Below are 26,268 nucleotides of genomic sequence, written 5' to 3' on the forward strand. Positions count from 1 at the left end.
ATCTCTGTTTAAACACTGCTTTAAAATAATCATAAAAAATAGACAACCTCTATTTCACAAAAGATGCTGTGGCACAAGCTGAAGTCCTGTGAGGTAGTTAATGTGTAATCTTAAGCAACTTGGGGCAGTCGATCCCAAATTTCAGTTTGAGGCAAACTTTTACGGAGGGCCTACTATATTCTAAACATGGTGATGACCCTGGGGATCCAATGATAGTGAGAAACAATCCTTGTCCTCAGAGGGGAAAGTCAGTCACAGAATAATTCTAAGGCTGCATGTGATCCCTGCTATAATAGACTTGCGAAGTGACAGTAAACCTCGGAGCCTGGGGAGAGGCAGGGATTCATCAGGACTCCCAGGGAGGCATGCTCTTGATTAGAGAGAAAGACCAGCATGGGGTTTCACTGCCTCCTGCCTCTGGACATGGTTGGCTCGGAGTTAGCTGAGGTGGGGGTTGGGGGGACGGGGACGGGAGGTGGAGCCTTCTTGCTACTGGCACAGAAAATTCTTTTGTCTGCAGTGGCAATATTTCAGAAGGCCAGCAGATAGAGGTGTTACTCCGTGAAAATAAACCTTCTCCTCTTGCCACTGGGATTGAAGACATCTCTCTTTTCAGAGAAGAAAGTTAGGGATTTTGTCTACTGAAGGTGGAGATATTCGAGAATATCAGAAAGCACCAAATTTAAAAGGGATTCAAGCATTTTAAGCAGCAAATTTTGGCACAGTTAATCCACTTCTAAAAGATCTATGGTCTCATTACAATTAGTAATAGTTGCTGAGTTAGGACAATGCCTCTTGCTCATGCACCATTTTATTCTTTCCTTTCATCTCTTTACCTATTATATTCATCTTTAAGTTCGTTAATTATGCACAGTGTAGAATTGGAGTGCATTTTGCATCGCTTGCTATATATATACAGGATAGTTTTAGATTTTCTGCTTTTTTTTTTTAAATACCATTGTTAGCGCCAGAAAAAAGTATTCAGACTTAGTTCTACTTTTTAACTTATGTCAACTTTGGTTAACTTTTTTCCTGAAATATTAGTGATATTCAGTAGGAAAAAAAATTCCCACCTGATATTCTAAAACATTGATTCTTACATTTTAGTGAGCACTCGGTTAAAAATGAAGATTCTGATAGGTCTGGCTTGGGGCCTGGGAATCAGTTTAAGCAACAACCCCCATCCACCTGCCACAATGTTGTCTCTGATAAAGAGAAAGCAAGGACTACATTTCAAGAATCAGTGCTATAAAGTATTATTGTATGGTATATCTAAATTAATCAAGCAATATTGGGATCCACACATAGTATGTAGGTCCACGTGACATCACTGGGGATGCAAATCTTCATCGCTTGGTTTAAGTAGTTGTTCTAGTTTGCTAACTGCTGAAATCCAATATACCAGAAACAGAATGGCTTATTAAAAAGGGGAATTTAATAAGTTACTAGTTTACAGTTCTAAGGCTGAGAAAATGTCCCAATTAAAACAAGTCTATAGAAATGTCCAATCAAAGGCATCCAGGGAAAGATACCTTAGTTCAAGAAGGGCAATGAAGTTCAGGGTTTCTCTCTCAAGTGGAAGGGCACATGGCAAACACAGTCAGAGTTTCTCTCTCATCTGGAAGGGTATATGGTAAGCACAGTGTCATCTGTTAGCTTCTTCTCCTGGCTTCTTGTTTCATGAAGCTCCCTGGGAGGCATTTTCCTTCTTCATCTCTAAAGGTCGCTGCCTGGTGGACTCTGTTTCTTGTAGCTATGTTGTTCTACTTTACTCTCCCTGAATCTCCTTCATTCTCCAAAATGTTTTCCCTTTTATAGGATTCCAGTAAACTAATCAAGATCCATCCAAATGGGTGGAGACATGCTTCCACCTAATCCAGCTTAACACCCACTCTTGAGTGAGTCACATCTCCATGGAGATAATCTAATGAAAGTTTCTAACATGCAGTGCTGAATAAGGATTAGAAGAAACGGCTGCCTTTACAAAATAAGATTAGGATTAAAACGTGGCTTTTCTAGGGTACATACATCATTTCAAACCAGCACAGTAGTGTTTGCCAGTTTTCTCTACCATAACATTACTACTTCTCCTTTTCCATACTTTATGCTTTGGAAGCAAGTCTACTAAACCTAGCCCCCTGTCCTATCAAGAAGTTTTGGACAGAGAATTAAGCTTAACCTCATAAAGAAAAGAGTTTCTACATATATTATTTGAAATTCTGTAAGGAAGAGTGGTTGTTTCTTATTTTCTTATTTAGTCAATCATTTATAAATACCACTTAATGTATTTTGTGGTTGAATTTGTTCCAGCTTTGGCCGTTGGGAGCTCTTGTGTCCCTTCAACATATTCCTATCTTGATTTTGTTTCCTCCCTTCTTTTTTTCTCGGGGGGGGGGGGGATGCATGGTCTGGAGATTGAACCGGGTCTCCTGCATGGCAGGTGAGCATTCTACCCATGAACCACCTGTGCACCCTCCCTATCTTGATTTTTGTTTGTTTCTCTAAGCACTTCTTACTTTCTTTCAGTTCAAAATGCTCCATGATCATCTCTATTTTACCTACCCCAACTCTAGAATCAGCCATTTCTCCAAGAATCCCCAGCTTTCTTTTATCAGAGAATGGCATTAGAAACCAAGATCAGGGCACTGGGTGTGCTTATTGATACTAGGGTGTTGTTGCTTCCAGGGCCTCGCAGCTGATAGAGCAAGGAAATACATAATATATGTATACTGACCCATTATTCACACATATTTGTAATTATTTCTATATCTAACCATTTGTACCTACATTAAAATAACCATGAGTTCATACTACTAATGGCTCTTATTATAATGCAGTATCACAACATTCATTGAACACATTTTTAAAAATCACTTTTGAAATATTTTATAAAAGCACAATAAAACATGATAATTCTAGTTGCTGCAAGAATGGATACAGACAGACTGGTTTAAAGGCTATTGCTGTCATCTAGACAAAAGATGTAGGTTTGGATTAGGATGGTGGCAAATGAGAAGAAGAGGAGTGATCTGATTCCACACATACTCTGAAGATAAACTTGGCAGGATTTAATGGTGCTTTGGTTATGGAGTGGGGGTAAGGGATGAGGGAAATAGAAGAATCAAGGATAACTCCTGGATTAGGGGTCTGAGCAACTGCGTGCATGATGATGGTATGTGTTGAGATGGGGAATATGCAGCAAGGGGCAGGTTTGGAAGTGAAGGTACAGAAATCTAAAGCTCTGCTTTTGTTTTTCTAAATTTGATATACCCTTTAGATATCCCAAGTGGAGCTGTCAAGTAGGCAGGTATGCATAAGAGTCTGGAGGTCAAGGGAGAGGTCTGGGCTGGAGATATAAATATGAGTATCTTTAGCATTCAGATGGTAAATTAAGCCTGGGGTTTCATAGGAAAACCTAAGCAGAAGGTGGGAGTGAGAACAGAGAAAAAGGAGGCTCAGACCAAGCTCCAAGACACTTAGGCAAGTAGAGGTTGCACGGAGGTAGAGGAGTCAGAAAAAGTGATTTAACTTTTCCACTGTATTTCAAGATTCATAACGTTTTTCATCTGAGATGTGCATCACACATATCCTCAGTGCTCAAGATATTCAAACGACAAGCAAAGGAATTTCTATTTTTATTTTAATTTTGTTTTGTAACTGCTATGGGAAGACAGGTGGAGATGATTCAACTTTTATTAAATCCACTTTTGGGGGGTGATGGGGGTTGAAACCGCCTTCTCTTCTGAAGCATAATGTTCTGATTTTCTTTTATGAGGTTCCAATTAAATAATCAATCCCTCTTCTGAACTCATTTCCCTCACTGTGTTCCAGAACTTCTCTCTAAAGAGACAAAGAAGAGTGGGCTAATCTTGGGATTGGAGGTAGGTGAGTGCTGAAGTACCTTCCAAATCTAGATAAGGTACCTGCTGAAGACCTGCAGATACTTCTATGATAAAGGACTTTTTTCCTTCCCTCACCAAAATGGGAAACTAAGTCTTAGAAAAAAATTCCAGATTCCCAAATCCTACCCATTTCTCCAGTGCAGGGTGCATCTCTACTACCTCTGCCTTAAGCCAAGCTCCTATCATCTACCAAAATAAGACAGAGTATAGTGTGATGGTCTAATGGCATGGATTTTGAGCCAGACATTCCTTGTACAATCTTGGACAAGTTGCTTAACTTCTTTGTGCTTTAGTTTTGTTAACTATAACATGGGAGCAATAATAATACAATTTCATAGAATCGTTGTAAGGATTAAATGAGATAATGTATATAAAGTGCTCAAAATAGTACCTGTTTGATAGTAAGTATTGTGTAAGTGTTAGCTATTATTGCTGCAACTGCTAGCATGCCAGCTATTCTACCTGCTTCCAGTTTTCTGAGCCCCATTTCAACTGCCATTTGCTGATAAGTTGTTCCTTTCCTTATTCCTTCAACTGATTAGTTGTGTATTTTTTTTTGTTCGTTTTTGTTTTTAGTAACTACCACAAACCAAGCACTGTCCTATGTGCTGAGAATACAACAGTGAACAAGCTGCACAAGGTCCTTGATTTCCAGTAACTTATATTCAAGCAGTTAGACAATAAACAAGCAAAGTAATTTCAAGTGGCATTGTACCTCCTTCTGCAATACTGAGAAGCAGATTCAGGAGTAAAATGTGATAGAGCGAGACTTCTCTTGAAAGTGATAAGGAGAGCTTTTCTGAGATGGTAACTTTATATCAACCAATCATGGACTATTTATACAAGGCAGAGGAAAAGCAATTACAAAGGCCCTGAGGGGGAGAAAACTTGGCATATTGAAAGAACTGCCTAATCAGGGAGATTGGATCATTGTGGCTGTGGTGGCACATGGTAGAGACTGCGAGTGTTCTCCAATACCTGTGTTCTCTCACCTTGATTTGGACATTTTTTCAGACTTAAACCATAAGTGAATAAGTTCCCATTACTCAACCCAATCCATTTCATGGTACTGCTTTAAGCAGCCTAGGAAACTAAAACACCTACCAATCTCTTGGTGCCCACCATCTCCTGTCACCATCTCTTATCTAAATGCCATTAGGCTTCTCAGCCTTTCTCTTCACTGGTCAGAGATTGTTTTACATGTGCTTGTTTCCTTATTGGCTCAGTGATGGGATAGAAAAGTGAGACCAGGTACTTCTTCTGGATCCCTCACAGTGCCTAATAGAATGTTCTGCACATAGAGAAGGTATTCGATGAATGCTTAATTGCCAATGCTGAGCTCATTTGAGATAATTTCTCACCTACTCCACTCGTAGGCAAAGGCAACTATTGTGGAAGCCGTTAAGTCAGGTTTCTGTGACTGTGCAGTTTGTACAGAGACGCCCCAACAGACATTCCAACTATGGGATTGACTTCCTGCTGAGAGGAGGTGCTTGTATTTAAGTGACAAGTGCTCTCTAGAAGCTTTGAAATGGAGTCTCTGCTGTTACTAGGGCAATCAAAGCCTCCAGCTCACTTACAGCAAACCTTAGAAAACAAATATTGTAAAACTTCTACCTCTCAGACATCTTAAAAGCTGCCTGTCTGGGCTCCAAGCTCTGTCTCTTACATAGCACCAGCTCTCATTAGCTTTAATTTTGTTTGAATTCCCATTTGCATCAATTCAGCTTTGAACAACTTGAATTCTGAACTTCTAGGTTAAGACGGGAATTTTTCTCCAACACCAGTTTGCCATCAACCCAGCCTTCCCTTAATACACTCAGAGGTCTCAACCTTATTGTGGAAATTTTTCAGACATTAGCCAGTGGAAGCCTGACTCAGGAAGCAGTGCAAGTTTTGTCCAAAATCACCTACAGCCTGATATTTTTTTCATATAACTAAGTGATCAAGAAAGCCTCTGAAAAGGTATCAATTTAGTTCAATTTGGCTTCAGAGGCAAGGAACCAGGAGTCTACGGAGTTGGTATTCATTAAGGCAAGAAATGGTCAGGGCTAAAGAAACACATTGTACTTGCCTTTTCCTTTAACTCTGCTATTAACTTTTCTTCAGAGGTGCAGAAGCAGCAGCCAGGGCCGGAGCTCTAAATCAGTACATTCATCCCAGATGGTGCTCTCAGTGTGAGGCCTGTGAGCTCCACTAATCATGCATAAGGGTCAACTATTTGCTAAGAAGACGTCCCTCACTTAGGAGTTTGGACCTGAGCCCAGAATTAAATTATGTATATTTCCCTTCCCCCTTTCTTCCCCTTCTGTGTTCTTTCCATATGTTGGCTTTATATGCTTGCCTAGCATTTGGGTTTTCCCCAGTCCCTTCACCTTTTTGTAACTATAACAACTAACCCCATAATGAGAGAGATTGGCTTTCGTTAGTTCTCAACTGAGGTACTGTGCTAAGCCCTATGTGATATATATGCATTCTCTTTTACTTTCTACACAATGCCCTTGATGTAGCTATTATAACCTTTATTACCAACATGAGAAACTGAGGCTCAGACAAAAGAAAGGCCTGGTCTGCAGTCAAATTGTAAAGCTGAAATTTGGGTCCAGATCTGGTTGGCTTCAAAGCTTTTGTTCTTTGCACAGCAACTACATTATGTTCCCAAAGACACTGCATGCAAAATAATGTTGAAAGCTGCCCTGTTCCAGTATTTCCATCAATATCAAAAAAAGGTTATTTCCACCATGTACCTGGGTGATCTTCTCCTGGGGAATGAAATAGTAAGTGCCTATTGAAAAGCTACTTTTGCCATTGTACAACTGAGACTAATGCCAGCAAAATGACTCAAGAGTATTACTGTGCAAATTCAACTGAGATTTCTGTTGCCAGAGAAACAAGGTACCCAGGAACATGGTATTCAATATAGCACAGTGGATTAGCATGCAGATTAAGCTCAGAAATCAGACTGCCTATGTTTACGTCATTGGCATCACTTCATAGCTACAGGAGACTGAGCAAGTTACTTAAGCCCAGATGCCCTCATCCATAAAAGAAAAAATGCCTATCTAACATATATTGAGCCCCCACCCAGATACCGTTCTGAGTGCTTTACATGGATTAACTCATTCGCTCCTCACATCAACCCTATAAATTAAGTTGCTCTTATAATCCCCATATATAGATGAGAAAAGAGGCACAGAGAACTTAAGCGAACTGCCCATAGTTACACAGTCAGCAGATTGCACATCAGGATACAAAGGTGAGTAATCCTATTCCAGACTTTGCTGTTTACCGTTACTGCCCTTATAGTTGCAATAATAGTGTCTACCTCACAAAGTTATTATGAAGATTATTCTAGATGCTGTATTTAAAATGTTTAGGAGTGCCTGGCACAAAGTAAGATCTCAAATGTCAGCTGTTATCATTATCATCATCATCATCATCATCATCATAATCATCATTAAGGAAAGCTAGAGTATTTGATCTTTGGATTCGTTTGGATAGCAATATAGATTTAGGCAAAAGGCAGGCCCCATTATTGCAAAACTTCAAGCTGCGAGAATCACCCCAACTACACTGATCATGGTTCTGTACCTCTATCTGTGGCTATGCATTTTCCTGCTCTTCTACTTAGGGTGGCAAAATGTATTCCCCTTACATGAGCTTAAGGTGATGTTTTCAGGGTGTAGCAATGCCAGCTTTCTGCTCCAGGAAAACGATGGAGCAGAAGGTCCTGAGACACTCTAATAGCACCTTGTATTTCTCTTCCATAGCACTGAACACAATTGTAGTTCATTATTTGTGCAATTGAAAGTTTATTACCATTATCACCCCACACCCAGCACCAGACTGTAAACACCTTGAGAGTCAGAGTCATATCTGGTTTGTTCACTAGTATATACCCAGCCCTTTTGCATAGAAACTGGTCTGGGGCATGTGTTCGATGAGTATTTGGGGAAAGATGAACAAATGGTGATGATGCCCTAGTGCTATAGAGCAACTTTAGAGTTGCACTTTCTCTTAGGATGCTGGGATGCCAGAGAAGGTGCAATTCTCAGGTACAGCCAAAAGGTGGCACAGTGACTCTGCAAACAGCCACTACCCAGCATCCAGAGGTGAAAATGACTCAGCTTGGGAGCTGGGTGGTTGTCAGAAACTAGAAGACTCCTGGAAGATTAGGGATGTTCTCTATGACCCCCACATTGTCCAGCACAGGTATTGCACATCATAGATGCTCAAAAATATTTTTTGGAAAAGATGAGTCTCCTTTCAGCAAGGATTCTTAATTCATTTATCTTTCTTCAAAAAGAACTTTCTTTCAAGAAATATCAATTGTAGACACTGAGGCTGCAATGATGAACAAGGCTGACCAAGTTTCTGCCCTCATAGAGCTTATGGTTTAGTAAAGAGAAGATGATTAATGAGAAAAGTAAGTACAAAATGCTCTTGGGCAAGGGGCCTTGTTCTAGTCCAGGAAAGTCAGGAGAGAATTTTGGAAGTGTCGTTAAAGCTAAAGAGTAATTATGTATTTACACATGAGTCCACAAAGTCTCAAGAAAAACACAATTCCTTGGTTATATAAATTTTTTCAAGGCAAAGAGTATATCAAACATACAAAAGTTTAGAAAATTCCACCAATCAGCCTTTTTCAAATTCACAGCACTGACGTAACGTAACTATTTTTTTTTTATGGTGTGATATATGGCCCTATCTTCCTTTATTTTGATGTGGATATCTAGTTTTCCCAGCACAATTTGTTAAAAAGATCATTCTTTCCCCAATTAATGTTCCTGCCACCCATATAAAAATAAGTTGGTCATAAATGTGTGGATTTCTGAACTGTCTATTCCACTGGTCTGTGTATCTATCCTTATGCCAGAACGAAACTGGTTTGATAACTGCGGCTTTGTAATAAATTTTGAATTTAGGAAGTTTGATAGTTCTATCTTTGTTATTGCATTTCCATAATGATTTGGCCATTCAGGGATCCTTACAATTCCATATGAATTTGAGGATTGTCTTTTCCGTTTCTGCATAAAAGGCTAATGGATTTTTGTTGTGTTTTAAATTTGTAATGAACAAATGTGATTCATTTCAAGAGTGTATAGTTGATTTAACATGGCAAATTGTACTAATGAAATTCATATTAACAAAAATTATGATCTTATTTACACATAAAAATGTAATGAAATTACACACCTTTTTGGAAACCTTTCAGAAAATAGGAGTAGTAGATATTTTCAGTGGAAAAATTGTACCTCCAAAGTAACTACATATACTTTTTCATAATGGTAACATTTTATTCTCCTTGCTCTTTTTTTTTTTTTAAACATGGGCAGGCACTGGGAATCGAACCCGGGTTCTCGGGCATGGCAGGCAAGTACTCTTACCTGCTGAGCCACCGTGGCCCACCCTCTCCTTGCTCTTCTGATGGGTATATGTCAAGGATTCCTCTTTCTATGAGTGCCCTCTCTGACTAAAACAGTTTCTTTCAATTTTTCTATATCTTTTGATTAATCTTGTCCACTAGAAGGAACAAATGACATAAATTTTCTTCATTTAGTCCATCTGCAAGCATTAGGTTTTTAACTGAAGCATTTAGTTATTACTTTAATATCATTACAATTGTAGCTGGATAAAATCTCCTATAATACTTTGAGTTTCATAATTAATTCTGCCCCGTCCCTATTTTTTACTTATACTTCCCTCAGGGCTTTTGGTTAAAGTGTTTTATTTTTATTTTCCAATAAGAACTCTATTGACTTGAAAATTATGTATGTTTGCTCTTCTAATACTTGTGTTAGGGTTCACGATGTTTTCATCCCTTCAAGCAAAGAAGTTATTTATTGGTTTGCAATCTTAATTCCTATGCTAGAATTTACTGGAACAGTCAGTTATATTGATACAGGTTTTCCCAGTTCTTTGTGAGTTCTTAATGGTTGACCATCAGTCTGAGATACAATATAGAGTATTCCTCTTTATAGATATGATAAATTCAGATCTGCATCATTGTTTCTGATATCACCTTTGAATTTTAATTTTCCCGTCGTAATAATTTAACCTCTGTAATTGTTAGAGTTTCTTTTGGAGGATAAACATTTGAAGGAATAGCTGTTGTGCAAAATAATTTAGAAAACAGCTGGTCATACATTTTAGCATGGATACATGAACAGATTATGAGAGACCAACATTTGTAGTCCATGTATATCTAATCCAGGAGCCAAGAAGGCTCAACCCCTAAGTGAAGAACCCGTAGAACTAGATATGTAGTTATTAGCAAAATTACCTAATTTCTTGATTTTTAAATTTTATTTCTTAGGTTATTAAGTAATATCAAAGAACTCAGAAAGTTATCTAGGGCTTTACCTAGAGTAATTCACTCCAGGATTGCACAGATTCCATCTTCAGCAATGTAAATGTAACTATTTTTAACCGAAGATGTTTGTGGAAAGGGGATTGCAAATACAGGTCAAATCTCAAGATTCAATGTAAACCGAATCACAGGGCTTCTCTATATTCTTGACTACCATTTCTTATAGGTGTCAGGGCTTTTCATTTCCTACAGTAATTACCTCCAGTGGTATCTTACTTGATTCTCACAACAGATCTGCGAGATAGGAAAACAAGCATTACTGACTAGCCCAATGCTATAGGGTCTAAAATTTTACAGGGTGAAATAGAAGCTCAGAGTAGTTACATGACTTGCCCAAGACCGTTGCTCACCGAGAGGCAGAGTTTGCACTGTAATCTGGTGTTCTGAGTCGTAGACTATTGTATTAGGCTGTCTATTTATTGCAGTTACATGCCAGAGCTAATGCATCATTTGAAAACCTCTGTAGAGTCTTTACATTAGGATGAGAACTTCATTTGTGTTTTCTCTTGTTCCCTATGCTCTGGAATAGTTTGTATAAAAAAGAAATTATGTATTTTTAAAATTTCTACTATGTTAATAAATTTATTCAGATTTAAAGCTCTCCTGAAGTAAACGCTGGAAATATATTTTCCTGGAAACTCATCCCTAAGATTTCTGAATTTATTGGTATAAATAGATAAACAGTAGTTTTTTAAAAAATAACTTTGTAACATTTTTTTCACATTTGCTTTATTGCTTCATAAATACATACATATGTTTCTCCTGAACCATTTAAGGGTAAGTTGCAGATAAAATTATCTCCATAACCCCCTGACCCTTTACTGCCAAATACCTCAGCATATGTCTCCTACAAATATGTATTTTTCTGACGCAACCACAATAAGATGATCAAATTCAGGACCTTTGACGTTGATAAAATACTATTATCTAATGTACATTTTAAATTCAAATTTCAGGGTATGTGAGGGTAGTTCAGTGGTAGAATTCTTGCCTGCTATGCAGGTTCAATTCCCAGCCCATGTACTTCCCGAAAAACAAACAAACAAAAGAAACCAACAAAAACAAACATGAAAATTCAACAGATGGTGCTGCAATAACAGAATGCTCACATAGAAAAAAAAATGAAATGTGACTCTGCCACACAGCATACCAAAAAAAAAAAAAAATCAAATTTCACCAATGATTCCAATAAGGGTTTTATAGCAAATTTTTTCAAATCCAGGTTCCAACCTAGGATCATGCATTGCATTTGGTTATCCAGTCCACTTAGCCTCCTTTAATCAGGAACAGTTCCTTTCTTCATCGTTCATTAAATTGACACTTTTGAAGAGGGCAGGCCACTTGTATCGAAGCACGTCCATCTATTTGGTTTTGGGTATTTCCTCATGACAGTATTCAGGTGAGGCATTATAGGCAGGAGTAACACAAAAGTGATGCCCCGTCCTTGTTAGTGTATCGCACCAGGAGGCATGTGATGTCAGTTTGTCCCATTTTTCGTAGCATTTGGTGGTGATTCAAGATGGTGTCTGCCAGGTTTCTCAACTGTAAATATACCATTTGTTCTTCTTTTAATTAATAAGCAATCTATGGAAAATAACGTTAATTGTTTTGAATAAGCTTCCGTCCAATAGTTTCTGCTTCTTGCCTAAATCAATTGTTACTGCCTTAATTGCAAAATATTGATTTCAAACTCTATCATTCCTCTGCATGTATTAGTTAGCATTATGCTATAAAAAAGAGATTTTCCTCCTGTTTTTTTTAGTATATTGACTCCTTATTTTGTCTGTTTTTGGGTCTTAGTATCAGTTTGAAATCATGGATTCTATTTGATATATTAAATCCATCACATTCATGATTTATTTTGATGCTAAAGTTGTCCGCAATTTAGTTGTAGAAACTCTTCAAACTGGCTTCTATCTCCTTTTTTGGCTTATTTTATTTTTTATATGTATTATATATTTACATACCATGTAATCATCCAAAGTGTACAATCAATGGTTCAGAGTATCATCATACAGCTGTGCATTTATCATTACAATCATTTTTTTTCTTTTTTGTGATAATTTATATAAAAAAAACAATAAATGTCAAACCACATTGCAGCAATTAGTTGAAGAACAGATTTCAGTGTTTGGTATGGGTCACAATTTCACAATTTTAGGTTTTACTTCTAGCTGCTCTAAGATACTGGAAACTAAAAGAAATATCAATATACTGGTTCAGCACTCATGGTCAATTGTTAAACACTAACTTCTCTGTAAAATTCCACTACCACCTTTGATCTTTCTCTCACTTTTTAGGGGTACTTGAGCTATGCTTATTCTAATTCCTTCATATTGGAAGGGCCTGATGATAATATCGGTTAGGGGGATGGAACTAGTTAAACTTCTGGACAGTTTGGCCCCTCTGCATTTCAAGACTTATCTGGTTCAGGGACCCTTCTGGAAGTTGTAGGTTTCTGGAAAGTTTTCCTAGTGCATGGGACCTATGTAGAATCTTGAATAATGCCCTAGGTGTTCTTTAGGGTTAACAGGAATGGTTTTGGTTGGGGTTTGGCAAGTAATGTTAGGTAGTAGTGTGTAACTGAAGCTTGCATAAAAGAGACCTCCAGAGTAGCCTTTCAACTCTATTTGAAGTCTCTGAGCCACTGATACTTTATTAGTTACACATCATTTCCCCCTTTTGGTCAGGAAGGAATTGTTGATCCCACGGTGCCAGGGCCAGACTCATCCCTGGAAGTCATCAACTTCACTGCCAGGGAGACTTTCATCCTTGGATGATGTGCTGGTTTGAAAGGATGTATATACCCTAGAAAAGCCATGTTTTAATCCTAATCCCATTTTGTAAAGGCAACCATTTCTTCTAATCCCTATTCAGAACTACATGTTTGAAACTGTAATTAGATCATCTCCCTGGAGATGCGACTCAATCAAGAGTGGTTGTTAAGCTGGATTAGGTGGAGACATGTCTTCAACCATCCAGGTGGGTCTTGATTAGTTTACTGGAATCCTATAAAAAAGGGAACATTTTGGAGAATGTGGGAGAATCTCAGAGAGGAGAGAACATCACAGCACCTCAAAGCAGAGAGTCCACCAGCCAGCAACTTTTGGAGATGAACAAGGAAGATGCCTCTTGGGGACCTGGAGAAGAAGCTAGTAGATGACGCCATGTTTGCCCTTCTTCAGTCTTGCTAGTGGCCCATCAATTTTGTTGATTTTCTCAAATAACCAATTTTTGGTTTTATTGATTCTTTCTAGTAATCTTTTGTTCTCCTATTCATGTGACTCTGCTTTTTAATCTTTGCTATTTCTCTTCTCCTATTTGCTTTGGTGTTAGTTTGCTCTTCTTTCTCAAGTTCCTCTAAAGTGAGCAGTTAAGTCCTCAATTTTTGCTCTTTCTTCCTTTTTAAAATAGGCGTTTCTGGCAATAAATTTCCCTCTCAGCACCACCTTTGCCGCATCCCGTAAGTTCTGACATGTTATAGCCTCATTTTCATTTATCTCCAGATAGCTACCAATTTCTCCAGCAATTTCTTCTTTGACCCACTGGTTCTTTAATAGTGTGTTATTTAATCTCCATATATTTGGGAGGGTTCTCGTTCTTTGATGGTTTAGTGATTTCTAGCTTCATTCTATTGTGATCAAAGTGCTTTGAATAATTTCAATGTTTTTAAATTTATGAAAACTTGTTTTGTGTCTCAACATATCATGTATCCTGGAGAATGTTCCATGAGCACTAGAGAAGAATGTATCTGCTGGTGTTTTGGGGTGTAATGACCTATATATGCCTATTAGATACAACTCATTTATCAAATTGTTTCAGTTCTTTATTTCCTTGTTGATTGTCTGTCTCATTGTTCTATCTATAGAGGAGAGTGGTGTATTGAAGTCTCCTGCTATTATTGTTGAAACGTCTATTGCTACCTTCAGTTTTGCCAATGTTTGTCTCATATACTTTGGAGCTCATTGATTGCAAGCATAATTATTATGATTGTTATTTCTTCTTCGTGAATTGTCTCTTTTATTAATATATAGTGTCCTTTTTTGCTGCTTATGATGTCTTTACATTTAAAGTCTATTTTGTTTGATATTAGCATAGCTACTCCTGCTTTCTTTTGGTTACAGCTTGAATGAAATATATTTTTCCATCCTTTCACTTTCAATCTATTTGTATCCTTGTGACTAACAAGTGTCTCTTGTAAATAGCATATATCTGGATTATAATTTTTAATCCATTCTGCTAATCTGTATCTTTTTATTGGTAAGCTTAGTCTGTTGACATTCAAAGTTATTACTGTAAATGCATTTCTTGAATCTACCGTCTTATCCTTTGGATTTTATTTATTAGATTTACATATTCTTTTCCCTCTTTCCCAATTTCTCTTTTTGTCTTTGAAATTATCCTTACTGGTACTCTTCAATTCTGTGCCCTCTTTCAGATCTCTTTCTCCTGTCTTTTTTTTTTTTTTTTTTCAGACAGCAGAGCTCCCTTTAGTATTTCTTGTAGGGCCCGTCTCTTGTTGAGAAATTCTCTCAGCATTTGTTTGTCTGTGAAAATGTTATTCTCTCCCTTAGTTTTAAGGACAACTTGGCTGGGTACAGAATTTTTGGCTGGAAGTCTTTCTTTTTCAGGTACTTAAATATATCATGCCACTGCCTTCTCACCTCCATATTGCCAGTTGAGTAGTCCAAGCTCAGTCTCATGTGGTTACCTTTGTATGTAGTAGATTTTTTTCTCTTGCTAATTTCAGGATTATCTGCTTCTCTTAAACATTTGACAGACCGATTAGTATGTGTCTTGGGGTAGGCCTATTGGATTTATTCTATTTGGAGGTTGTTGGCCTTTTAAAATTTGCATAGTTATGTCTTTTGTAAGGGTTGGGAAGTTCCCCCCATTATACCCTCAACTAATCTTCTTAGCCCTTTACTCTTCTCTTCTCCTTCTAGGACATCAATGATTTTTATATTTGTTCGCTTTGTTTTCTCCACTATTTCTCTGAGATCCAATTCAAAATTTTCCATCTTTTTACACCATTTGTTCTTTTGTGTGTTTGAAATCAGTTGTACTGTCCTGTAGTGCACTTATTCTTTCTTCTGTCTCGTCAAATCTGCTGTGTTTCTCTAGTATATTTTTCATTTGGTCTACAGCATCTTTAATCATTGTGATATCTGCCTTTTTTCTATTTATTCTTTAAAATTCCTCTTTATGCTCTCTAGTGTCCACTTTATGTCATTAGCCATCCCACTGATTTTATTTAGTAGTTATATGAACATCTTTGATTGATTGTTTCAAATCAGTGTCTCGTCATTTTAATTTGGCCATTAGGCTGGGCTATATCTGACTACATTTTCATATGCTTAGTTATCTGTTGCCTTTGAGGCATGTAAATATCTTGATAGGGTTACTTTGGAAGTTGATTTCCTTCAGTAGTTTAAAGCTGTGTATGTGCTGGATGAGTAGGGGTCAGGATTTGGGGCATGGGGTGGCCACAACAATGTGGTGACGAGTTATAGGCGTGGGTTGGGGTTGCGATGCTGGTGCCTGTAAGCACAGGGTGTGAGGTATGGGGTTGTGGAAGTGTTGTGTATGGGCAGTGGGGGCGGGGTGCAGCTTAGGCAGGCCTTGATGCACAGGAACGTGGTGTGGCATGGGGGACACAGGGTTAGAGCATGGCAGGAGGCAGATGGGGGTTACTATGCAGATGCGCAGGGTCTGATGCAAAGGAAGAATATACGTGGGTGTGTGGATCATGTGGATCATGGGTATCAGAGTGTGGTATACAGGGCACAGAAGTTGGGGCACAGGGAGGGCACTGAGTAGGTATGTCCTTGCATAAGGGGAGGGGTCCAGACGGGTTGGGATGCAGATACACAAGTGTGCATGGGCAGGGCACACATCGTGTGGGTTGGGGGATGTGGTCAAGGGTGGGTTATGTTGGGTAGGCCCTGGTGCAGGTGCTCAGGAGAAGAGTGCGGTGTGGGGTGCACAAGAGCACCTACCAGTTGTAGGAGCAGGGTGCTTGTGCTGGGGGTGGGGCAAGGGTGTGCAGGTTCATGCAACAGGGGCTGGTGGGGATCAGGGTCTGTGCGTGGATGCTTGGGTGGCCAATATGGGGAATGTGGTTGTGCTCATGTGCGGGTTGGAGGGTGGGGTCCTTGTGTGTGGGTCGGAGGGTGGGGTCCTTGTGTACACTGAGCTCAGGAGCAAGTGGGACAGGGTTGAATCTGCCTGGGCTGGGGGTAGGTGTGTCCTGGATACACTGGTCAGTGTTTGCCAAGAGCTGGGAGGATGTGGTGAGGGGGCACTCCTGTGTGTGCGCAAGTCTGGGGAGGGCCTGATGCTGATGTCTGTGTGTGTAGAGCTCACGGGTGGTGAGGCAGGTTTGTGTGTCTATTTGGGCTGAGAGCGGGTGTGGCCTGTGAATGAAAGTGATCTCTTACAACCCAATTGCATAGGGGGCAGGGAATGGGAAGTAGGGTTCAAGTAGCTGCAAGGGGTAGGGAGTGAGAGGTGGGGGCCGAGCAGCTGAGTGCAGGTCTGTGGATCTTGGGAGGGTTGGGGTGAGACTGTGCACTTGTGCAGGAGATGTGGGTCAAACTGAGCAGGTGTGTGCATGTGCACGGGGTGGGGATGTGGGGCAGGGATGCGTGGGGTTTTCCGAGCAAAGGTACTTGGAGCATGATGTGGGGGTGGGTGATGGGGTCAGGTGAATGAGGTGTGGGAGTCATGGGTTGAGGGGTGGTGCTCATGTGTGTGTAGCGCACTCAAGGAATGCAGCTTGGCTTACTTCCTAGTCCCGTCTCCCTGTCCGTGCACTCCTGTTGGCTCCAGGCCTCCACTTGGAACAGTGCGCATTAGGCTGTTTGCACTAACTGAATGGTCCCTGGTTCTCTGAGTCTCAATTCTTCAGCTTTTGCAACCAAGGCCTCCCTCAAAACATCCTCCAGATGGCAGTTGGAGTGTGATTCCAAGATGTGAATCTCTTCATGGCCGTTTCTTAGAATTATCCAATGAGTCCCTATAACCATAAGGTCATGTTCTGATGGGCTTCAAAATTCTTAGTTATTGCAAGGCTTCCTGTCAGTTGAAATAAGAGCTTTCAAAGCTATAACACTTCAAAAAGGGTCCAAAAGAGCAAGAGAAGCAATCCCATGACAGCCAGTCTCTGAGCTGAGATAAAGGAGAACTCTATCTCCTTTTGACATGTCACTCTCAGTGTATGATCATTGCCTTACTTTTTGGCACAAGATGTTCCCCATTTATCTTATATTTTATATGCCCTAGTCTTGGAATCAGCAATTTCTGCAAAACGCCTAGCTTTCTTTCAGTGGAAAATGGTGTAGACACCAAGATCTTGACCCTAGATGTGGTCATTGCTACTGGTGTGTTACTACTTCCAGAGCCTTTTAGTGAACACAGTTGAGGATCATTTTATACTGATATGTTTAATTCCAATCCAACGCCACAGGGTTCTTCCTCTTCTTCCCCATCTCATATTTGCAACTTCCTTCTCCCATGATGAGAAATTTGGCTCCCAACAACATTAATGTAGTTACTTATGTGCTGAGGCATACAACCCACACAAAATAATTTCAGAATTCCTACACCCATATCAATACCAACAGTAAACCTACTAAGAAAAGTTCAAGATTTATTCACAGTTCTTTTTATATTTAGACTGAAGGTATATGGCGAAAAATTACTTTGACTAGTTTTGGTTTTCCTCTGTGTTCAATAGAATTAGGTAACTGTCTATGTTTGTTTTCAATTTTAGAGATTTTTCGTACTTACTGATTTAATTAAAATTTTTAATATGTAAAATATTAACATGTCAAAAGGTGCTTTCAGGTCTCTTAAATTTTTTTTTTCATATGTATTGTGCCCTCCTTGTTTCAGGGGTTGTTTATTTAAATCTCTTTTTTTCTTCATTAGACTTGACAGTAGTTATTTTAATTTTATTTCATTGATCTTTTCAAATAATTAAACTTTGGTTTTATTGGTTAGGTCTACTTTTGTTTATTTTATAGTTTAGTAATGTTTGTATCATTATAAATTCTTTCCATCTGTATTCCTTGGGAGTGTTTTACTGTTCTTCTCCCAGCATTTTAAGTTGGATATTTCATGCATTAATTTTCAATATTTCTTCTTTGATAAGCACCTTAGTCTTTAATTTTCTTCTGTACTATTTTAGCCACACACCAAAGGTTTTAATACATAGTTCTTTTATTTTCATTCAATTCAAGGAGTTGTAATTTAAGTTTTAATTTTTTAATCAAATAATCATTTTAAAAGACTTCATTTTTAGATTTCTAAGAGTAAAAAAAAATTTGTTATCCTTTTCCTGTTAATTTCTAGATGTATTACATTGTGGTTAGAGAATATGGCCTATATGCTTTATGCTTTTGGAAATTCTCTTTTGATATAATACAAAGTCCATGGAAATTTTACAAAGACACATGGTCTATGTTAGTTATAGAAAGTACCTATAAATTTTAGTTTTCAAAATTTTCTGTATGCACTTTTTGCCTATTTAATCTGTCAATTTCTGAAAGATAAGTGCTAAAGTATCCCATTATGTTTTCAGATTTGTCTACTTTTTGTATTTTAATAGTTTAGACTTTATTTCAAAGCTATATTGTAGTATATAAAGCATTAACATTAAATCCTCTCAATGGATTTTACCTTTAGGATTATGAATTATGATTTTGATGCAGGTGATGGTTTATACCTGAATTTCTTTTTTCTGCTATAACTATTACCACATTTAACACAAATAAAAAGTAGTAGTAGCATTTAATTAATTCACATTGATGGGAATTATTGGTACATTCGAACTTATCCCTCCTATCTTATGCTCTTTATAATGCATTTTATTTCTTGTTTCTGCTTTTCCTTTTCTCCCTTTTTGTTGATACATCAATCAAGACTTTTAGTTGAAAAGATAGTGGAACTTACTGGCGTTTTTAAGCAATTAATTTAAAAACATTTTAGATAGATCAAAGAATCTCTGAGAAATTGAAAAGAAAAACAACATTCAAATCATACTAAAGAACTGCTCCAGTGGAGAAAATACTGCTGTGTCTGGGTGCTAAGTGCTTCACTTTTGCCACTCTGGCAAACTGGATGGGTCTACTACCTCCTTTGCTGGAAGTTCTGCATGATGCCTCTTCTATGTCACTATCTTCAAATTCAAAGTGTCATGTGAGTGCATCTGCTTGGTAGATCAAGGTCACATGCCTGAGCCCTAGCTATAAGGGAGGCTGGGAAAACAGCTTTCTGATTCTTGCACTGGGGAAGCTCAGACTCTTCAAGTGAAGTACTTTTCCAAACACAGAGGAATTTTCATAGAAACTGGGCATCCAAAAATGATAATTATCTACTACAGCTGCATTGCTTGATTTTCTTTGTTCCATTTTTTTCCTCTAGTGATTTGGAAATTAAGCATCTGGTTTCTACTTTTTCTAGTAGTTATCTTAAAATTCTAACCACATCGGTAAGCTTATATTATTCTATAAATACCTAAATTAATCAACATCTACTTTCTCTCTCCAAACCAGATAAGAACATTAGCGTGCTATCACTAACACCTCCTGCCTCACTGTCCATTCCCCTCACCTCTCAAGGTATGATCATATGAGATTTTAATTCCAGATTCCTATTCATTGTTTCATCCTTAACCATTAGAAATTATCTAGACTTAACCGAAGTTTTTACCTTTTTCGTTTTTGTTCATCACTGTTTCCTGCAGCTTACACGGGCTCACGCTAGCCAATTGTTATCATTGTTTTCCAACTCTGTGTTCAGTGACAGCGTATTGGTGGCTTAGAATCATCCATGGTGGGTGTATATACACTACAGAATTCATCAAATACTGCATAAAAGGGCTACTTTCCCCAAGTAATTGTTAAATATTTACCAGCACATCACTGGTTTCTTGTATGTGACATCTTTCTCTTTATTATGTTCTTTTTTAGTTTTAGTATATCCTTGTGTATTTCAGAGGGTACATGAGTAGTAAACCTTATGAGTATGTTTTTGCCCTTACATTGAATAATGGTTTGTCTAAGGCAGGATTTATTACAAACTGTTAGTTGCCCAACCCAAGACCAGTTTTCCATTATTTCTCAATAACTTTGTACCTTAATTTTTAGCAGAATACACTGCTGCCTGGAGTAAATACTATATTTCCCAGTCCCCTTTTACTCAAGTGTGACCACATGACCAAGTTCTGGCCAATGAAACTAAAATAAATGCTGTGTGGAATTCCCAGGAAGACTTCTTAGAGAACTGATAAAAGTGGGAGGGATGCCTATTTTACACTTCTCTCCCACTTCTTCCTTCTGGATGCCTGGAATGTGAGTGAAATGGCTGAGACCCAACAGTCAACTTGCACTGTTATGTAAACTGAAAATGAAAACCATATCTTGAGAATGGTGAGAACAGAAAAATAGAATGCGCTTGAATAACCTGATAAATTCATAGACCTTCTGTACTTGCCTTGGACTTCCCTCCTTCAGACTTCTCTTACGTGAGAGAATAAACTCTTGTGTGTTTAACCCACTGTAAATTTGTATATTAACTGCTTAATTTATTTAGTCTGCTCAGTGGCCCAGCTTGTGTCCACCGTTCCCACACTTGCTGGGTACAGTTGAGACACAACCAGCCACACAGTGCAGAACCTTACTGCTGCTTAGAGCCCAGGGATCAAACTCACTTGTTTGCAAACTCCACACATATATATAGTATATAGAGAAAGTAAAATCTGTATAGTGATAATATCTGATCCCACAACCTATCAAGTTTATGTACAATATTTCAAACATTACACGGGATATATAACAGCTAATATTAACAATAACCACTCCCTTGGATCACTTCCACCCCTATCCTCCCAAATGATAGAGCCACCACACTTCTATCAATTTCCCAAAACCCATTCCCAATTTGTTAAATATTGTGCAAACTCACATACTTAGAAGGAGGGGAATCTAGTGTTGAAGAGTTCTTGGAGTTCTAGAAGTTGATGTAGAGGGTGCTGGGCTATCCAGTGTGGTTCAGGAGTCTGCAAACAAGAGCTAGTGAGCTGGGCCAGGCAACAGTGGAGGTATAAACCAGATGGCCCAGCTCAAGAAGCCAGGATCAGGGGTGTTCAAAGGTGAGCAGTGGCTGCTGCATGGACAAGGCCAAGAGACAAGGTCACGTCCTCCCACTCTCTGATCTGAGCCACTCTGTCCTCTAGAACCCACATAGCTTTAGGCAAAAAGCCTAGAAGCTTAATGGAAAAGAAGCTTCTGAGTTTCCAACTGAGGAGCCCACCAGAGTCACGGTAGCCAGGATATGGCCTTTCTACGGAGCAGAGCTTCTTTCTTTCCAGCTCCCAGTCTCTTTCTTTGTAGGTGATTGCTTGCTGCAGAAAGAAAAGATGTTCACCAGAAGTTCTTAGCCAGTCCCAGTACTACATTTTCAGAAAATGAGGTGGATGATCCCCCTCCTATATTGTAGTCCTTGGGCTGTCCAGAGCTGCCCTTTGGTTGGTAAACAGAGTACAGCCCTTCCCTTGACCCCTGGCAAGTTTTACCATAAATTCACTAAGGAACTGTTCCAAATCCTTCTCCCCCCCATCCCATGCCCCAGGGGAAGGCAGGACCTAGAATATAAGGAGGAGTAGCACCACTGCCATTTCATACCCATAGAAGTCTCCTGATGCCAGTCTTTGTCTTGTCTACAGTGCTTGTGCACCTAGCTTGACTAGAGACTTCAGAGTCCTTAGGCAGGTTCACCAGGGATCCTGCCCGGCAGGTCTAGGTCATGCTAATTAGTGTAAACGAGAACCTCCCAGAATCTTGGAGGGGGTAACCCATTGACATGTCTCCAGGAACAAATTTCTTCTGGCCCAAGGGCCACACTTTTTTTGTTTTGTTTTGTTTTCACAGCTTTCAGGCAAGTTTTGGGTTTAGAGACAGTAACCAGGCCCTAAAATCTGTGGATATGTATTTTACTAGTGCTGTGGATATAAGAATGGCTTGTTCCACTTCTAAGCAGACAACCAAACCGCAGGAAGCCCAGCTGGCCCTGCCTTCAGAAAAGGGCAATGCTGGCTATGTTGCAAGCCCCTGTAGTGGAGTTGGGTCATGGTTAGCAGGGCAGGTCCCAGGTCATACTGCACGCTCAGTGTGGTCTACCTCTTCCTGCTCAGCAGGCAGCAGGATGCCCAGCTGCCTTAAATATAAAAAGAAAGCTTCAAAGAAGTACTTCAGTTTTGAGGTTGCCTGCTCTCAGGCTCCAGGTTGCACCAGATGGTGGCCAGGGGGAATAAGTCAAGGGGGCTGTCTGTAGGGACACATGTCTCCCAGAATTTATGTTAAGGCCAAAGTCCAGTGTGTAGGGCAGGCAATTAAGATCTGCATATATCTGCTCAATAATTTCATGGAGAACAACCCCAAATGAGAAAACATCCACAGTCTCATTACAGCTCTTTCCAATAAGCATCTCAGGGACCATACAGTAGGGGTTTCCTACCACCGTGTAGCACTGCTTGTGGTCACTCTTGTGCAAGGTGTACTTCTTGTTGGTTGCCTTCTCCGTTGGAGGCTTTTTCCTCTCCTCCACTATTAACCGTGATGGTCCAAAGTTTGCCACGACCACAGTCTTGTCCAGTTTGATGAAGGAAGTAGTCATACGAATTCAAGTTCATGTGGATGATGCACATGGAGTACAAATAGGCAATCCCAGAGGTGAAGACTTTGGCAAACCATACCTTCTGTTGCCAGGGGAACAGGACCACACTGCACAGTAAGTCTTCAGTGCACCCCCCTCAATGTATTCTGTCAGCAGGTTTAGTTTCTTAACTTTTTACAGCACACCAATGAACTTGAGCACATTGGGGTAATTCAAGCTATGCATCACCTTCCTCTCAGTCAGAAAAGTCTTCTGTGTCTCCTCATCACATCGAATTGATTCCTTCATGACCATCACTTTTCCCATGGCTTTATGTGTCACCTTGATGGCCTGTCCAAAGAAGCTTTTCCCCAGGACCTCCCCATGGATCACATTGCATGGCCAGAAGATCTGCTGTGAGTAGCTTCTGGAACAACAGAGCAATTCCAAGAGGTTGGTGTCCTGGTTGAGCAGCATGGGATCCTTTGGGTAGCTGGGGCCAGGGGACTTGGATATACTATTATTGTGTCTTAGAGAGGATCTCCTCAGTGTCCCTTCCAGATTCTCCTTGGTGTCCAGGGTGCTGAGGGTATACAAGTGTCCAGCATTCTACATGTGGGGAGAGAGCTGTGCTTCCAGCTATAGCTGGTCAGATGCTGGGAGATGGTGTCATGTTCATTCAAGGGCTGAAGTGTGTGGCGAATCCCCATCTGCCCTTGGTGGTGGCTGGCATGGAGACAAGTATGACAGAGTAGGGCAGATGGCCCTGTACAGACTCTATGGACAGCCTCTCCAATATGGGTGTTAACACCACCTTGTAGCACTTCCAACCTGGAGCTCTATCATACACAGTAGAGTATGGCATGTTGCACCAGAGCATAAGCATTTTCATCTTTGATAATCACCTTGAAGCTCATATGGGCAAAGCATTCTGAGTAGTATTTGAACTCCCTAGCTACCATGACAGGCTCTGTCATCAGCAGACAGTCCCCATGACAGAATTCCCCAAACTTCCCCCAAGTAGTCCTTGCAGCAGTGGAGATTCCCATCCTTCTCATAGTACCAGTTGGTGAGGGAATCCTGGCATTCTGAACACTGAAAGAAGTCTCTGGAGGTGAAACAAGCTGAGACAGACAAGTAACTTCCCATATTGCTCCCACGGCAGATAAACAGGTTCAGTGCTGCAAAACAATCTGGAAATGCTTCAGGCCAGCTGCAGACAACCACCATGTCAGATCCAGCTCCAGGCACCTAGCATCTATGGAGAGAAGAAAAATTTGATGCCAGCTTATTCTTATTCCTTTGGGGTAAGATGTTCAGTCTCTCTGAAAATTTTTGGTTTTCTCTTAATCTTTGAAATTCTGAACTTTCACCATGATATGTCATTGGTATTGTTTTTGTCCTGTTCATAAATTAAGCCATTTTTTCAATCTGAAAAGTCATGACTTCCTTCAGTCTGGGAAACATTTTCTTATACTATTTAAAAAATTATTTCCTCACCTCCATTATACACTCTCTCCTCTTGGACCAGCTTTTAGGCAGATGATGGGTCCACTGGGTTGATCCTCTAAGTCTCAACTTTTCTTTGATTAGTTTCTAGCTCTGTCTTTTTCTTTTATGTTTTAGGAGATTCTCTCTACCTGAGTTTCCAATTATTAATTCTTTCTTTGGCCACATCCATTTTGTTCTTCAGCCATTCAGCTAGATTTTACTTTTATCAGATTTTTATCAGAAGATACATTCTTATTCTCTGATTGTGGATTCAAATTTTTAACAAGACTTTTTATTTTTCCACTTATAAAGTTTTGCTCCAGGGAGATATTTACTATCCACTTCACTGGTTACAACCAAAAGCTAGAGCACCAAATGATATTTTGAATTTTGGATCTCAACTTCCAGATTACTAGCTGATACTTTCTGATCTGTAAGCTCCTTAGGCATAGCAACAAATAGGAGTTGCTGAGTAAATATTTGTGGTTGCTTTCAATGATAAAGGATTTTATTGAAGAATAAATTGGTAGAAAAGATAATTAAATATCCATTTAATCTTCCCCTAAATCACTTCAGATTTTCAGTTTAAAGATGGAAGCTGATGAACACCTGCTATCTAATAACCAAATAAGGGAAGATGGCAGAATAGAGTAGGCTGAATTCACTCCTGCTCCAAGGAACAATAACAGAAGTGACAGAAAAATGACAGGGACAGCAGTTTTAGGGTGCCAGTGACCTGAGAGCGTCTTGTACACTATAGACGGAGGTCCTGGATGAAAAAATATGAGAAATTGGGAGGCAAAGAATAGGGTGAGTGAGTCCCATCAGGATTCCACTGGGGACAAGAGTCTGCATCCAGGAAAGTACCTGCCCCCACAGCTAGCTTGGGGTATCAGTCCCCTCAACTCCACAGCTTGGCGCTCCCTTGGGGAACCCAGAAACCAGTAAACTTGCTTTCCATGCTCATAGAGACCATTCAGCTACTGCACAGAGGCTATCGCTCACATTTCCACATGGAGGCCCATAGCCCTTAAAAGTGCATGGACAGGGAGATGGGGATGAAGAAACAAACCGAGCTGCACTTCATGCCCTTGTTCCCTTATGCCCCATGCCCATGTGCATATGCATGCCACACACCCCACAGCTCCTGCCCCTATGCAGCCCATACTCCTGCACTCTGTCCCATAGCTTGGCATGATGTCCCACATCTCCAAGACACACCCTGTCTTGCACTGTGTCCCGCCCACATGCCAACATACTGTGACCTGCCCCATGCCTCAACCCACCCTTGTGCCATGCTTTGCCCTGTGCCCCACACCACACTGCATGCCCCACACTCCCAATCCCCACAACCTGCACCCCAATGCCCCACCCTGTGCCCCATGCCCCCACACCACTCTCTGGTGTCCCCACACACACACGTATCCAGCAGGCATTTCCAAGTTGGCTGTGGACTGCTGTAGCTGATAAACCCAGTCCCACAGCCCAAGGTCATTCCAAGCAGGAGCCTGGGGGCCACCAGTTCCATTGGGCTCACAAGCAAAATCTCCTCTGAGGTGCACACTCAACTTACACCACAGCCCCAGTGTTGGTGATTTTCAGTGTGCACCAGGGGCATAAGACCTGGCTGAAATTGTACTGGGTCTCCATGCAGTTCATCTGGCTGCCACAGCTGGGGAGTGGTGGGGAGGAGGGGAAGAGGAAGCCCAGGAGTGCCATATGCTGGAAAGAAATGGAAAGTGCAGTCTGGAAAGCTGCCTATTTGTCTAGCTTCAAACAGATCCACAAGTAGAGTTGCAGACCCTACATGAGGTCCAGGTCTTGGTTTGATGGAGAATTACTGACAAA

General features: G+C 40.0%; 1 pseudogene; it reads right to left on the reverse strand.

The window, feature by feature from the left end:
* Window positions 1–16,267: 16,267 nt before the first annotated feature.
* Window positions 16,268–24,078, reverse strand: LOC143671704 (LIM domain kinase 2-like; annotated as a pseudogene).
* Between the last annotated feature and the right edge of the window lie 2,190 nt (window positions 24,079–26,268).

The sequence above is a fragment of the Tamandua tetradactyla genome, chromosome X, assembly GCF_023851605.1.
Source record: "Tamandua tetradactyla isolate mTamTet1 chromosome X, mTamTet1.pri, whole genome shotgun sequence".
In the NCBI taxonomy this organism is placed as follows: domain Eukaryota; kingdom Metazoa; phylum Chordata; class Mammalia; order Pilosa; family Myrmecophagidae; genus Tamandua; species Tamandua tetradactyla.